The following is a 13,589-nucleotide window of genomic DNA, read 5'->3' on the forward strand; positions in this document are numbered from 1 at the left end:
CTTTCTCTGTTTGACTTATTTCACTCAACATAATACCCTCTAGTTCCATCCACGTCGTTGCAAATGGCAAGATCTCATTCCTTTTGATGGCTGCATAATATTCCATTGTATATATATACCACATCTTCTTTATCCAGTCACCAGAAAGTATAGCTTTAAGCAAGTCACAAAACAGTTTTCATTTTTGAGTAATTTAGATATTATGCTACTATGATGTTCTAACAGCCTCTTGCTTCCAGACCTATTTATAAAACCAGCTGTGTGACTTGGGGATACATCACTTCCCTCTCTGAGCCTCAAACTCTATTATAAAATGAGAGACTTGAACCACATCAGTGGTTTTCACTCAAGGGACACCTTGGGATGTCAAAGGAAGGTTATACTACTCTACTGTCCACCTGAGCAGCTCAGGGTTTTTTTTTTTTTTTATGTTTTGAGATTCCATGTAAGATTTTAATTAGGAGAAAAGAAGGAGGAGAAGGAGGAGGAGGAAGAAGAAAGAGAAAAAGCATTCTGTGGTTTAAGATTGTTTGAGGAAACAATTCAACTACATGATTATAAATATTTTTCTAGCTCATTTTTTGATCTAAGAATCTAGATTCATCCATGAGGTGTAGGGGACTTGCAATACTTGATTATTCAATCACAAATTCACATATTTTAGCAAAGAGTTATGACAAAAGGAGAGAATGTAGCTTCTAAAGGGTATCTGTCTTATACTTTGTTGGACATTGGTAAGAAGTGTGAGGGGTGTTACCACTCAGTTAAATTAGTAACCTGTCTTCTAGGGCTTTCTCTATATCCTTTGATCTTAATGATTGCTTTCTTCTCTGTCACTCTCTTGAGCCCCTAACCCTAACACAAATATTTCAAAGGAAAAATGAAGGAACTCCAACCACATGAGGTCCCATACCAGCAGGTGGAGATGCAAGGATGGATTGGAGAATAAAACATTCCCATGACTTGGTAGCCAGTCTCCAGGAGATGTGCTAGCTGAGAGTCACTTGAAAGGGTGAAATCCCCTCAAGACTCCTTCCCCCAAACCTCTTTTCTAAAGTCTCCTTGTTTTCTGGTATGACCCTCTAAATTCCCACAGCCTGCCCTGCAGTGCATGCTGAGGTGAGATACTCCAGTCTATACCCTCAGTCACTGAATCATTACTGGACCCCTTACCTGACCCACACCTGACCTTCGTACCCTGTGCCTTGTCTTCCAGCTCACCTGCCACCAACATTTCTACTTCTCTTCCCCGTTACACCTTTACCTTGTCCTAAAGTGTTATGTATGTTTTTGTCTCGCTCTCTTCACCTCTAATTACTACTTTGCTTTTCTCTATCATACCAGTGCAACAATGGACCCTTTCCCAACTTGGCCTAATGTTCAGGAACCCTCTGCCCATTTGCTAAGCCCATAAGCTCTGTCACAGCTTACTTCACGTGAGCCTCACTGATGGGACTTGGCAAATGTCCCAATGTATCCACGCTACCAATGATTTGGGTCCAATTTATATCACAAACTGCATATAACTGTGAAAAGATCAATCAACAGGGATCCATGTCTTCAGTCAAACTTATAAAATTTTTATTTAACTAGTCAAGTTTGTGTGACTTCTATGGTGATCAGTTCATAATGTATATAAATGTCAAATCATATGTTGTCCACATGAAACTAATATAATATGGTATGGCAATTATACTTCAATAAAAGAAGATGGCAAAATTTAAAGTAGGAAAAAAATGTAGTGATAAAATAATATTATCTACCTCAGAGGAGTTTTGTGAGAGTGAAGTGAGATAATGCATATAATATACCAAGCACAGTACCTAGCATGCTGCAGGTGGGCAATACATAGTAGTAGCCATTATCAGTTATACTGTTGTTGCTTTTGCAGGAGATGTTGTTGTTTGCCTACCCCAAATTCATTGTTTCCTTCATTCTTACTGGCAGTTTGCCCATTTTATTTCTCTCCCTGCCCTACAACGCCAGCAATAAAATTGTTTATAAAGGGAAAGCTTTCATGATAAGGATAGACTTCTACCTTCTTGACACCCACTTCTCCTTCCTCATCTTCAGTCTCTTGAGTCCTCCTTTTACAGAGCTGGGCAGGCACGTCTGCACCCAAGCCAGCTAGATACAAGGCTGCTGAAAGCTACTTAGTTATAGGCAGGATATATACTTTAAGGTGTCACAGAAAAAGGTTGTTGCTTTGTAAAATTTAAGGAAGAGGAAGCCAAGTCTATAAACCAATTAGAAAAAAAATCCAACTTGTTAGTGGACCAATTTATAGGAATCTCTCCATTCTATTAATCAAAAACGTTGTTTTTAAAACTTCATGTTACCATGCCATTAGTACTTTGTGAAATCGATAATAAGTCCAACCAGCAATTTTACAATATGATAAAACAGAATAGAATGGAAAATATTAGGTGCATTACACATAATAAGAAAAATTATTATTGCACAAAAAAACTAGATTCAGTTAAATATATACAAAGGTATGAGTATATGTATAAGGATTCAAAATTAAATGTATTTCTTACTGTAGATAGTGGGCAAAATATTTGAAAATTACTGATTTGTAACAATTGCATCTGGAGGTCTACTTGGGCCCATGTATCCGGCCTCCTCTACCTGGGAAGGTATCTGAAGTGTCTGGGTAAATATCCTATCCTTATAGAGCTTACTACTACATGGGGGCCAACGTGAGTCTTTGAGCTCATGAGTGAAGTCCTCTACATCCTCCAGTGAAATACTCACCTGTGACTTTGGTGACTTAGGGATTAGACAGAATCCTCTCCCTCATGTGGGTAAACAGAGTAATTGAAGAAATAGCCACCCCTCCTTTAAAGGTGAATGGACCCACATGTATCATCTTTCACTTCTGTAAATGTGGCTGCAGGCTGTGAGTGTGGCTTCTCCTTGTCTCAGGAGGGTCATCTGCTTTCCATCTGTCTCTAGTCTGGACAGTGTTATAGCTTCATTGAAAGATAATGACTTCAATTAATATTCTCTCATGTATGCTGATGGCTGGTATGGCTAAATTTGGTGAAAAAAGCTCCCAAACATTCATAAATATCTGATATATCTTCACCCTGAGAGAATTTCCACTATCTCATAGCTAGTTTGTGCTGTCTCTTCAACCACCAGTCCTACACCTTTTATTTTACTCCTTCATCCTTCCTTGTCTTCATAGCCAGGCTAAAAATATGTACTTATGGGGAATCATAGATATAACTTCTGAGCTAGGTCCACTGATTACCCATCCCAGGTTCAATGTAGTCCACTGCCAAGTCCCTAGTGGTATTCAGTCTCTGAAGATGACTTCCATCTGCCAATTCCAGGAAGCATAAGGGATTCTTCATTGGCTCCATACAGTGAACATTTAGAATATTTTATATGCTACAAAATCTAACATAGGTTTCACTTTGAATATTAGACTTATCTATTTTCAGAGCTTTACTGTTCAAGCTGCCCTGGTATTAAATCTTTTGGATCCAAACCATTGAATTCTGAGATATGTATTGAGAATAGATTGATGCTTGCCATAAATGAAAGCCCACTTTTAAGCCTATAGCCTTCTGCAGCTATATGCAAAAATTCCTGCCTACTTTAGATTTTGTTAATGCATCTCAATAAAGGAAATGGCCAGGGGCACCGGGCTGGCTCAGTCGGCGGAATATGCAACTCTTGATCTCAGGGTTGTGAGATCGAGCCTCACGTTGGGTGTAGAGATTACTTAAAAAAATATTAAAAATCTTCAATAGTCAACTAACAGTATGACTATTATGGTTAATTGCTGTAGGTGGTAAGACCTAATATGCAGATTTTTGCAAGCAGCACCTACATAGGCTAGGATACATTTTACATGCTTAATAATGGAGAATTGTTGGTATTTTTATTTCCTTTTGTTATTTTCATCACCCCCGACCAGCCATACTTCAGATATATACTTTTTGCCATAAGAGGGATATATGAGCATGAATGGTTTAGTACGGAATCTCATCCTTTTAAGGACTAAATAGCTCACTCAATATGTGCTTCCTACTATTGGGTCATCAATGCCATTATTTTAAAATTTATAGTGTATATTACCTCAAGAAGAAGGAGTGGTGTTGTAGACGGGGCTCAGACATTTAAGACCTTTCAGGTCCACCTTTGCCCCGGAAGTCCTGAGTGAGTTGGATTTTCTGGGGGACATTCAGCAAACTTACTGTGTCAGAGCACAGGCTTGTATCTCAGTGAACTGATCGCATTTCAGCAGCTTCCCCCAGAGCCAAGTCTTCTCACAATCTTTTCAATAAAACATTCCAGCAGTGGTCTTACTTAGTTCTCTCCTTCCCACATACTCAGACTTCTCAAAAGAATGGTTTCTACATTCGCAACTTCTAGTTACTCACCTCCTGTGTTAGTTAGGGCACAGGTTAAGTAAGCCACTATGACAAAGAAGTCCAACCTTATTATAAAGCAACTGTAGTCCATTCCAGAATACAGACTCCTTTTATCCTGTGGGTCCACCATGCCCTAGAGTATTGTCTTCACCTGAGTGATTAGGACAGGATGACTCCAGGTATTTGACCTGTACAGCTGGGAGAATGGAGTTGCCATTAACTGAAATGGGAAGATGGCAGAAGGAGCAGGTTTAGGGGATAGAGATGAGATCACTGTTAGTCATGTTAAGTTTGTAATCCAGGTGGAAATATAAGTAGGTAGTTAGATAAACAGATTGGGAGTTCCGAGGACATGTCCAGGCTATCGATATGACTTGAGCAGTCATCAGTCATGGACCCAGACAAAATCAACAAGGGGATGAGTATGTATAAAAAAGGGGGAAAGGATTAAGTACTGAGCCCTGGGTCACTCAAAAATTGGACTTTGGGAACATGAGGAAGGATCAGCCAGCGAGTAAAAGGGGCAAATAGTAAGATAGAGGAAAACAACAGAGAATGGTATCCTCAAAGCTAAGAGAAGAGCATGTGTCAAAGAGGAGGGGACAATCAACTTGTCAAATGCTGCTTATGAGTCAAGTCAGGTGAAGACTGAGGTAAGAAGATTGGATTTAGCTTCAAGTGGCAAAGCAATGTATCTGCAAAGTGGAGGTGAAACTGAGATGGGCTCTTGTTTTATTGATTCATTTGTTTTTTCATTTGTTGACTCAAGAAATACTGAATATATACAATGCATCTTACATTCACAACATATGCCTTTAGGTAGATAATCAAAACAGACTATTGATGTATTGAGCCATGTGTCTTAGGTTCAGTCCTGAAAACAATGCTGTTTCTCTCCAAAGGCCCCTCAACTCTTTCCTCACAACCAATTCCCTTCATTTACTGGACACACCGGCTGCCTTGGTGACCAGCCTGTGGCAAAAGCAGTCACCCAGCAAGAGGATGACCCTAAAGATAAGCTATAAGATAAAACAATCAGAAAAGACACAAACCAGTAATGAATTCTGGCTGAGTGCTGAATAGGGATAATACACAAAACTCTGGGAATAACTGGGCCACAATTAACATCCTCTCCAGTTTCAAGAGTCAGAGATCACCAAGAGGATTTCATTGCAATGAGTGTGGACAAGTATTCATTCCTGGTGATTTGCCTTGATGAAGTGGAACAATGACATAAATTAGCCAAATCAGCTTTGAAATCACTACGCGTGCTTATGTTTGCTTAAACGTTTGTTAAAATGAGCTCACTTAATCTGAATGCATTTCAGCATAGAGGGTGGGCCTGAAGTCAGGAGGGCCCCGGGGAAATGGTAACACTGCAGGACTTTAAAACCCAGCAGGGAAAATCCACAAGCAAAAGCTAGAGAAGGGGGGGTGTAATCATCTAGCTGGTATTAGACAGGCTGCTCTGAAGCAAACAGGTCACTGACTCAGGGGACAGAAGCCTCTGGTTCTGGTAAAAGCTGTCATTATCTGTGTAACCTTGGGTACATAGGGTTTCCTTTCTGGACCTCCTGCAGTTAAATGAAGGAGTTGGACAAGATGACCTTTGAGATCTCTTGCACATCTTGCATTTCAAAACTAAAGTCTCCCAAATGTGCAGAAAGATTCACTTTGTGGATAATTAGAAAGTGCCTTTTTAGTTCCACTGTTAGTTTTGACCTGGATGCATGCATTACTAAAGGTGTCAGTGATTTTATCCTTGTAAGGAGCCACACCTATATACAAGCTTCACAGATGTAGAGGCCTAATAATGTGGGGGGACATTTGTTGCCTCTAACCTACATGCTCAGAAGGATTTGTCCTCTGTATGCCTGGTCAGGGCAAGACAATGGGATGGCTGTTGCTAGGAAGTGAAGCATTCTGTTACTTAGCCAAAAAAAAAAAAAAAGAAAGAAAAAAGAAAAAGACAGCAGATGTGCAGGATCAGCTCTGTGGCACAGATCTGACAGTGACGACACTCCTAATGTGTGCAAGCACACAGCGTCCTTTTTCCCTCCGTGATTTCTCACACGACCTTCCAAGTTAATTCTTGGCGTGCTTTGTGGATGAATGTTGTTGGACTTCTGTGCTGGCCTCCATGTCCCTTGTCTGAATTGCATATGACACAGTGGAATCATTGTTTTGTAATAAAGTTTATTAGTTGAATTCACACAAAGCCACTCCAGCACATCATTCTATTGTGGAAACTGAGAGCCTATAGAAGATATGATCTTAAAAAATAAATTAGGAGATATATCTATATATCTATATAATAAATTAAGATATATATACATATGTGTGTATTGTATGTTAATTTATTCCTTGATGGAAGTTACAGCCTGTTAATTTATCTGCTGTCCGAATGGGGTTGGAGAAATGATCATAGGATGGCCTGGATCTCAGGCACCCTGCAGGGGATTCCCCCCACATTCTCAAAGACAGGGATCGACTCCCCCAAATTCACACCTTGACAAGTGGTAAAACTGGGATTTGAATCTTGACTTTTTAACTCCGTCATACATTCAAGACCACAATTATAAGACTCAACTGTAATTTTTAGGCAACTAGCACCCTTTGACATCATTTTAACTTTGGAAATAACCAGGCTCAAGGTGAGCTCAACCTCTGGACTCCCCAGTTAAAAATGAGCTGATAAGTTGTCTTCTTTGCACAAGCTACTTTGGCATTGGTTTCTGTCACTTGTGAATAAATTTTCATAAAGATATATGAGCTTTCTGATTCTGGAAACAAGTATGTATGCCTATAAAGGAATAATTGCACGTACTGATGGTGACCTATGTGCCAAGTGCTGAAGACTGCGTATGTATTCATTTACTCTCAAACCAATGAAGCAGATGTTTTTATTGTCCCCATTTTCCAAATGAAGAGACTGAGGGGTTAAGTATACTTTCCAGAGTCATGTATCTAGTAAGATTCAGGGCCAAGATTCAAACCCCGGTAGTCAGATACCACAGTCCCCACTCAAAGTCACTTTGCCATACAGACCCCTGTCTGTGTGTGTGTATACATATATCTTAACTATGGTGTGAAAAGTTAAGCTAATAGGGAAGAAACTGAAGCTTCTAGTTTGTCAGTCATTTTCTGCAGAGGACACTCTGACCTCAGGATGCCCAACCACAGAGCATGCTGAGAACTCCTTCCAGGGAGAAGTCAGTGAGTTGGGACTAAGCCACTGGACCACAGACCACAGCAAGGGAGCTCAGGGGCTTTTGGAAAGTGGTGGATCATAGCATCTGGTCATTGAACAGGAAGTTTGAATGAAATGAGAGAAGGATTTCTGGAAGCAGAATCTAGCCCAGGGAAGACAAAAAGGATTAGACTGACAGGAGGGTTAGTCAGGCCTCTGTGCTCCTTTACCCCTACCTCCATGTGCACCTATAGCCTAAGCAGTACATTTAATTTTATACCTTTTCAGTATTTATCAACCTTTTTAATCTATGAAAATAAAATACATAAAAACATATTGTCTGATTTTAATGTTCTGTTTGTTTTCTCATGAGATTGTTCCTATCTTGGCAGTTAGGTAACTGGCCATTTTAAATTTTTTCTCTTGTGGATTTTTAAGTAACAGCTATATTAGGCCATATTCTTTCATGGTAAATGACAGAAACCCAAAAAAACTTGAAGATTTATTGGATTTTATAACTGGGAAGCCTAGATTGCTTTTAAGCAAGTCTAGATCTGGGACCTCAAACAAATGATCATGAAATCATTCGTTCCCTCTTTCTCTCTCTGTCTCTGTCTCTTTCCCCCTGCCATCCTACCCCAATGACCTATCTTCTTAACCAGGTTCTCTCCCATGTAGCAGCAAAGATGGCTCTAGGCTTACATTATCCTCAAGCTAGTGATTCCAGAAAAAAAATGAGGGGGTTCCTTTTATTTTATAGTGTATGTAACAGCTTATAGCATCTGCAAAAGATTGACTCATTGGGAACATGCCAACCCCTGACAAATCATTGTGTCTGGGGGATGATGTGGTCTGGTTTGTTATATGCCAATTCTTGGGGTAGGGAAAGTGGTGCCATGCTATACATTTTTATCAAGTAGTAATCAGTATTTTCCCAAAGCAAATTATGCAAAGGAGAGGCAAAACAAACAAACAAAAATGACCACTTTTAAAATACTCTTTCTATTTAAAAATGAAGTGTTCAGCTTTTTATTGATTTGGAAGAGCTCTTTATATATTAAGAATATTAGATTTTGATCTGTACTGTACAAACCATGTATGTTTGTCACAGTTTGTCGCTTGTTTTTCACTTTGTTTATGGTATATTTGTTCCCTTTACAGTAATTAAAAAATTTTATGTATGCCTCCACCCAATTCAGTTCAAGCTATTTGAGGAGGTCCTCACCCATGTCTCCAGGCCACTCATCACCTCACCCTACACACCTAAACAGCTAAATATGCTAAAATGTTGTTTCCCTGCCTTCCTCAAAGAGATTTTCAGGCATCAGTTAGTTTCCCCATCTGTAAAGTGGATAACAATAGTACCACAAGGCTATACAGTTACATAGCAGGATGTCCTTATTTTTTGGAAATGCATGCTAAAGTATCAGGATGTCTATGGTTTATTTTCCAGTGGCTCATCTAAAAAAATTAAAGAATGATAAAGAGGTGAGTAGAGTAAATAGTATAAACAGCTAATAATGTTGAATCTAGTAGTGAGTAAATGGATGTTCATTGTACCAATATTCTACTTTTATCTATTTGAAAAATTTCCTAATTAAAAAGCTACAAAAGAGAGTGAGAAAAAGGAGCACTGGACAGTCATGGAGAGGGTAAATTCTTTGCCATACCTGCCCTCCTCCCTATCAGTTCCACTGATAGTCTGTCCCAGTGGCCAGGAGGGGGTTTGGGTTCCATGTGCAACACTATAGAGTACACAATGCAGCCATCACCCTGGTACAGCCATTGCCACTGGGGAGGATTTGGGGTGGAGGCTGTTGGTGCCATGGAGGGGCTGTGAACCTCTGGAAAGCCTTACTTCCAGCGAATTATTGGAAAACTGTGTGAGACGCTGGCTGTTCTACCTGATGACCTGGCCTGGACTTTGACATCTACAGCTTCTTGTGGGAGCAAGAGTCACAGTTTTTACAGTCTCCTATTTTGTTCAGAATATTTAGGTCAAATAAAATCCACTTTTTATTAAAAGGGGAAAAAAAACTTACCCCAGAGCATGCTAACATTGATTCAGAAAAAAATGTGAACCCTTTGACAGGCTTAGCTCTGTTCAAAAGGAATATGAAAAATTGGAGTCACCTTTGAAGAATTCTAGCCTAGAGAAAGAGTCATCAGAAATCTGAAGCCTGGAGGAAACTGTGAAAAGTTTAAGGAGAAATTAACTTCCTGAGAATAGGACTTGAATGAAGAAAGCTCTAAATGCACGAAACAAGAGGAGCGGGAGGCTGAAATTATAAGAATGATCCATTCACTAGAAGATGAATGAAAAGTCATCACATCACAAGGAGCTTTTCCAACAGAGTATGAGGCCAAGAGCCAACCCCCATATGGCCCCTCACCAACAGGTGGACGTTCGTTTTGAAAACAGAGCTTCCTCTGCCCTTCACTCAGGTCTCACCTTGGCTACCAGACTATGTTCACCCACCTCTTTCTCCAGTCTGAATCTAATATTGCCAGTGAGTCCAAGTGAACAATTTCTGCAAAGCGGACCTTTTTCTCCTTCTCTTTCTCTTTCTCCTCCAGATTCGCCCCCCTACCACCATCTTCACGTCCTGAAATAAAGAGGATTCATTCTAGATTAACTCTATCTTCAAACAAACCAAATACTCCAGAACCATACTGAGAACTTCTAGAACCATACTGAAAACATTGGGGCCTCCTCTTGTCTCTTTTTAAGGAAATAGTTTGGGAATTATTTATCTTTCATTATTGACTTAAGAAACTGCTGTTACTTATTTTTGCTCAAATTGAAGCTTGATGGAGCAGTTATTCTCAATGTTTTCAAGATAATATTATATCATATCAACTTATGAGTAATATTTCCATTTATGTTATCCTTAATTAGTATAAGAACTGTATTTTAATTTTTAATTCCAATTACTATAATCTCAACAATAATAGGAATAATATGTGTATAGTTCAGACACAGGAGTTGTTTTATTTTATTATTTTTAAAGATTTTTATTTATTTGAGAAAGAGAGAGTGAGTGAGAGGGAGAGGGAGAGAGAATCTGAAGCAGACTCCACACTGAGCATAGAGAGCCTGATGTGGGGCTCAGACCCACAACCAGTAGATCATGACCTGAGCCGAAACCAAGAGCTGGTTGTTTAACCGACTAAGCCACCCAGGTGTCCCTACAGGAGTTGTTTGAAACTGCAAAAACAGTTTTTGTTTGCCCAGAGGTATATTGATTATAGTTATAAAGCAAATATAAAAGTTGATTTTTATCTAAATAAATAGTGATTGGTGGTTTGGTCTTGAAGAGAAATCTGCACTCCCATATTCATTGCAGCATTATTCACAATAGGCAAGATATGGAAATAACCTTAACGTCCATCAAAGGATGAATAGTTAAACAAAATGTAGTGTATATATACAATAGAATATTATTCAGCCCCAATAAAAGAAGGAAGTCCTGTCTTTGCAACAACCTGGATGAACCTGGAGAACAGTATACGAAGTGAAATAAGCCAGTCACAGAAGGACAAATACTGCATGATTCCACTCATATAAGTTAACTCAGACTAACTATAGTCTAACTCATAGAAGCAGGAAGTAGAAAGGTGGTTGTTAGGGACTGGGGGGAGGAGGAAATGGGGAGTTGCTGTTCAATGGGTATACAGTTACAATGAATAAGTTCTAGAGATCTGCACAGTGTCTAAAGTTAACAACAGTGGACTATACACTTAAAAAGTTATTAAGAGGGTAGATCTCATGGTAAGTGTACTTGCTACAATTAAATAGATACATAAATAGTGATTGGTTTAAAAGGATTTTATGTGAATCAAATCTATCAAACATTGATGTATGTTTTGGCTTTCCTACCATACTTAGAAAATTTTTTCCTACCTCAACATCATAAAATCTTCCTTGTAAATTGTGTTCTAGAGTATTTATAATTTTATATTTTAATCCATATTGAAATCATTTTTGTTAGTTAAGGTAACACTAACTCTGATAACAGACAACCCCCAAATCTCAGTTGTTCAACACACTAAGAGTTTATTTCTCACCAACATCATAGTCCAGTGCAGATTGTTGGGCAACCTTCCTCATGGACCTGCAAGGACTCAGATCTCTTCCACCTTGAGTCTACACTCTCCTTTAGGTCAACAGAGTCCTCTCCAATGACCTAAAGGGAAGAACATGGCAGAATGTTCATGAAGAGTTTATATGGGCCAGTCCTAGAAATAGCACACATCACTTCTGCCCACATTCCACTGGTGTCAGTGGACACAGCAACCTGCAAGGGAACCTGGGAATTTCGATGTGGTAACAGGGAAGAAACAGAGCAGGCTTTGAGGAACACAGAGACGTCTGTGCCACAATTTTGTTGTAAGATGAGAAATAGAGATCCTTCTTATTTGAAATGTTGGGGGTCATGTTGAATAAATCATTTCCCACTTCCTTCATTACCTTCATGTTCAATTTGCTCTAGCTGCTCCATTTTACCTTTCCTTCTAGGCCTTCCATTGTTAAGCATTTTTGTATTGTTTTGTTTTCTTTTTCATAGAGTAGGAAGTATGATTCCAATTTGGCTTCTCTCTAGGTGGTGAACTCAGTTTTCCCAGCATCATCTATCTAAATAATATAAATAAATTATAATTCTAAAATTTCGGTTAAAAAATGAGATGCCAACACATATCGTGTTCCCACACATATAAGGTCTCTCTCTGTTCTTCTAGTGGTCAATTTGTCTGTTGTTTGTTCATTACCACACCGTTCTTGTTACAATAACTCTTGTTACTACAATAATCTTATGTCCACTTCGGCCAGGTCTGGAGAAAACTGGTTGCAGCTTATGTCACTTCATCATTGTCTTTGGAGGACAAAATCTCTACACTGGGTCTTCAGTTATGATATCATTCCATTAACAGAGGCAGCATAGGGGCAAGTGAAATCTAACCATGTGGTCTGCAAGCTATAAAGTGAGTACACAGCATCTGAGGTAGAAGGTGGTTGTCCTTATTGAATCACAACCGTGACAGCCAGGATGAGGGTTTGTGTAAGCCAAGGGAGCAAGATAACATCGCCCTTGTCACTTTACAGAATCCAGAATTCTCAGCAAAATTTCTCTCACAATCTGACTCCAGCCTATTTTTCTGGTCTCACTGCCAGAGATAGCATTGTGTTTATTTTCTCCAGTCCCTTATTTGACCTTTGGGAAAGCCAAGCACTTAAATCATTTACCCCAGATTATTTGGCAAGTTTTGGGAAAAGCCAAGACCACAACTCAAATCTACCCTATTTTGTAAGTGTACTGTGCTTTCCACCACCACCAACACAGATCCTGCATGGGAAGCTTGTCTCTACCTGTCTCAGCTCGCTGTTTCTGAACACGTGAGAAATACTGCATCTAATCATAGATACTGAGACCAGAGAGTGGGACCTATTCTCCTTCTCCTTCTTCTCTCTGAGTGATTCCTGATTCTAGGAAAGAGGTGAGTGACCATATGCAAAATTCCTTCATCCCACTTCTTTCACTGGGTTGTAGAGATGAAGTCAATGGCCAGCTGAACATGTAAAATCTGCAAGTCTTTACATCAAAAAAAATGCAAGGAAAGGTCTCATTATCATGTTATCACATCAGTGAATATCAGGTACTTAATCCTTTTATCCCCCATGTTGTCACCATTCCTCTATGTATGTCTTGGGAAAGTGGGTACAGAAGTGGAGTATATTCTACTCAGGGATTACGTGAACAATATTCCAGTTGAGAACATGGCATCCCCTAGGGAATGGCATTTGTGCGTAACCATGAATAGTCTGGATGAGTAAGACTGGGCTATTAGGTTTATGTGATATATCCACCCTCATGACTCTGTGAAATTATAGAGAAGTTCCTGTCTAATCATTTCAAAAAGGAGATACACACTGAGAGCTAAGAAATACACTGTCCATGTATATATTCTCTCTGAGATCTCAAGTAGCACTAGATAAAACTTAAATCTCACCC

General features: G+C 39.3%; 1 protein-coding gene across 12 annotated transcripts in view; it reads left to right on the plus strand.

The window, feature by feature from the left end:
• TMEM108 (transmembrane protein 108) overlaps positions 1-13,589 on the plus strand; it is a 547,759-nt gene that overhangs the window by 183,082 nt on the left and 351,088 nt on the right. The gene's annotated exons all lie outside the window — the stretch shown is intronic.

The sequence above is a fragment of the Leptonychotes weddellii genome, chromosome 1 (assembly GCF_054177405.1).
Source record: "Leptonychotes weddellii isolate Sample4059 chromosome 1, ASM5417740v2, whole genome shotgun sequence".
Classification (NCBI taxonomy): domain Eukaryota; kingdom Metazoa; phylum Chordata; class Mammalia; order Carnivora; family Phocidae; genus Leptonychotes; species Leptonychotes weddellii.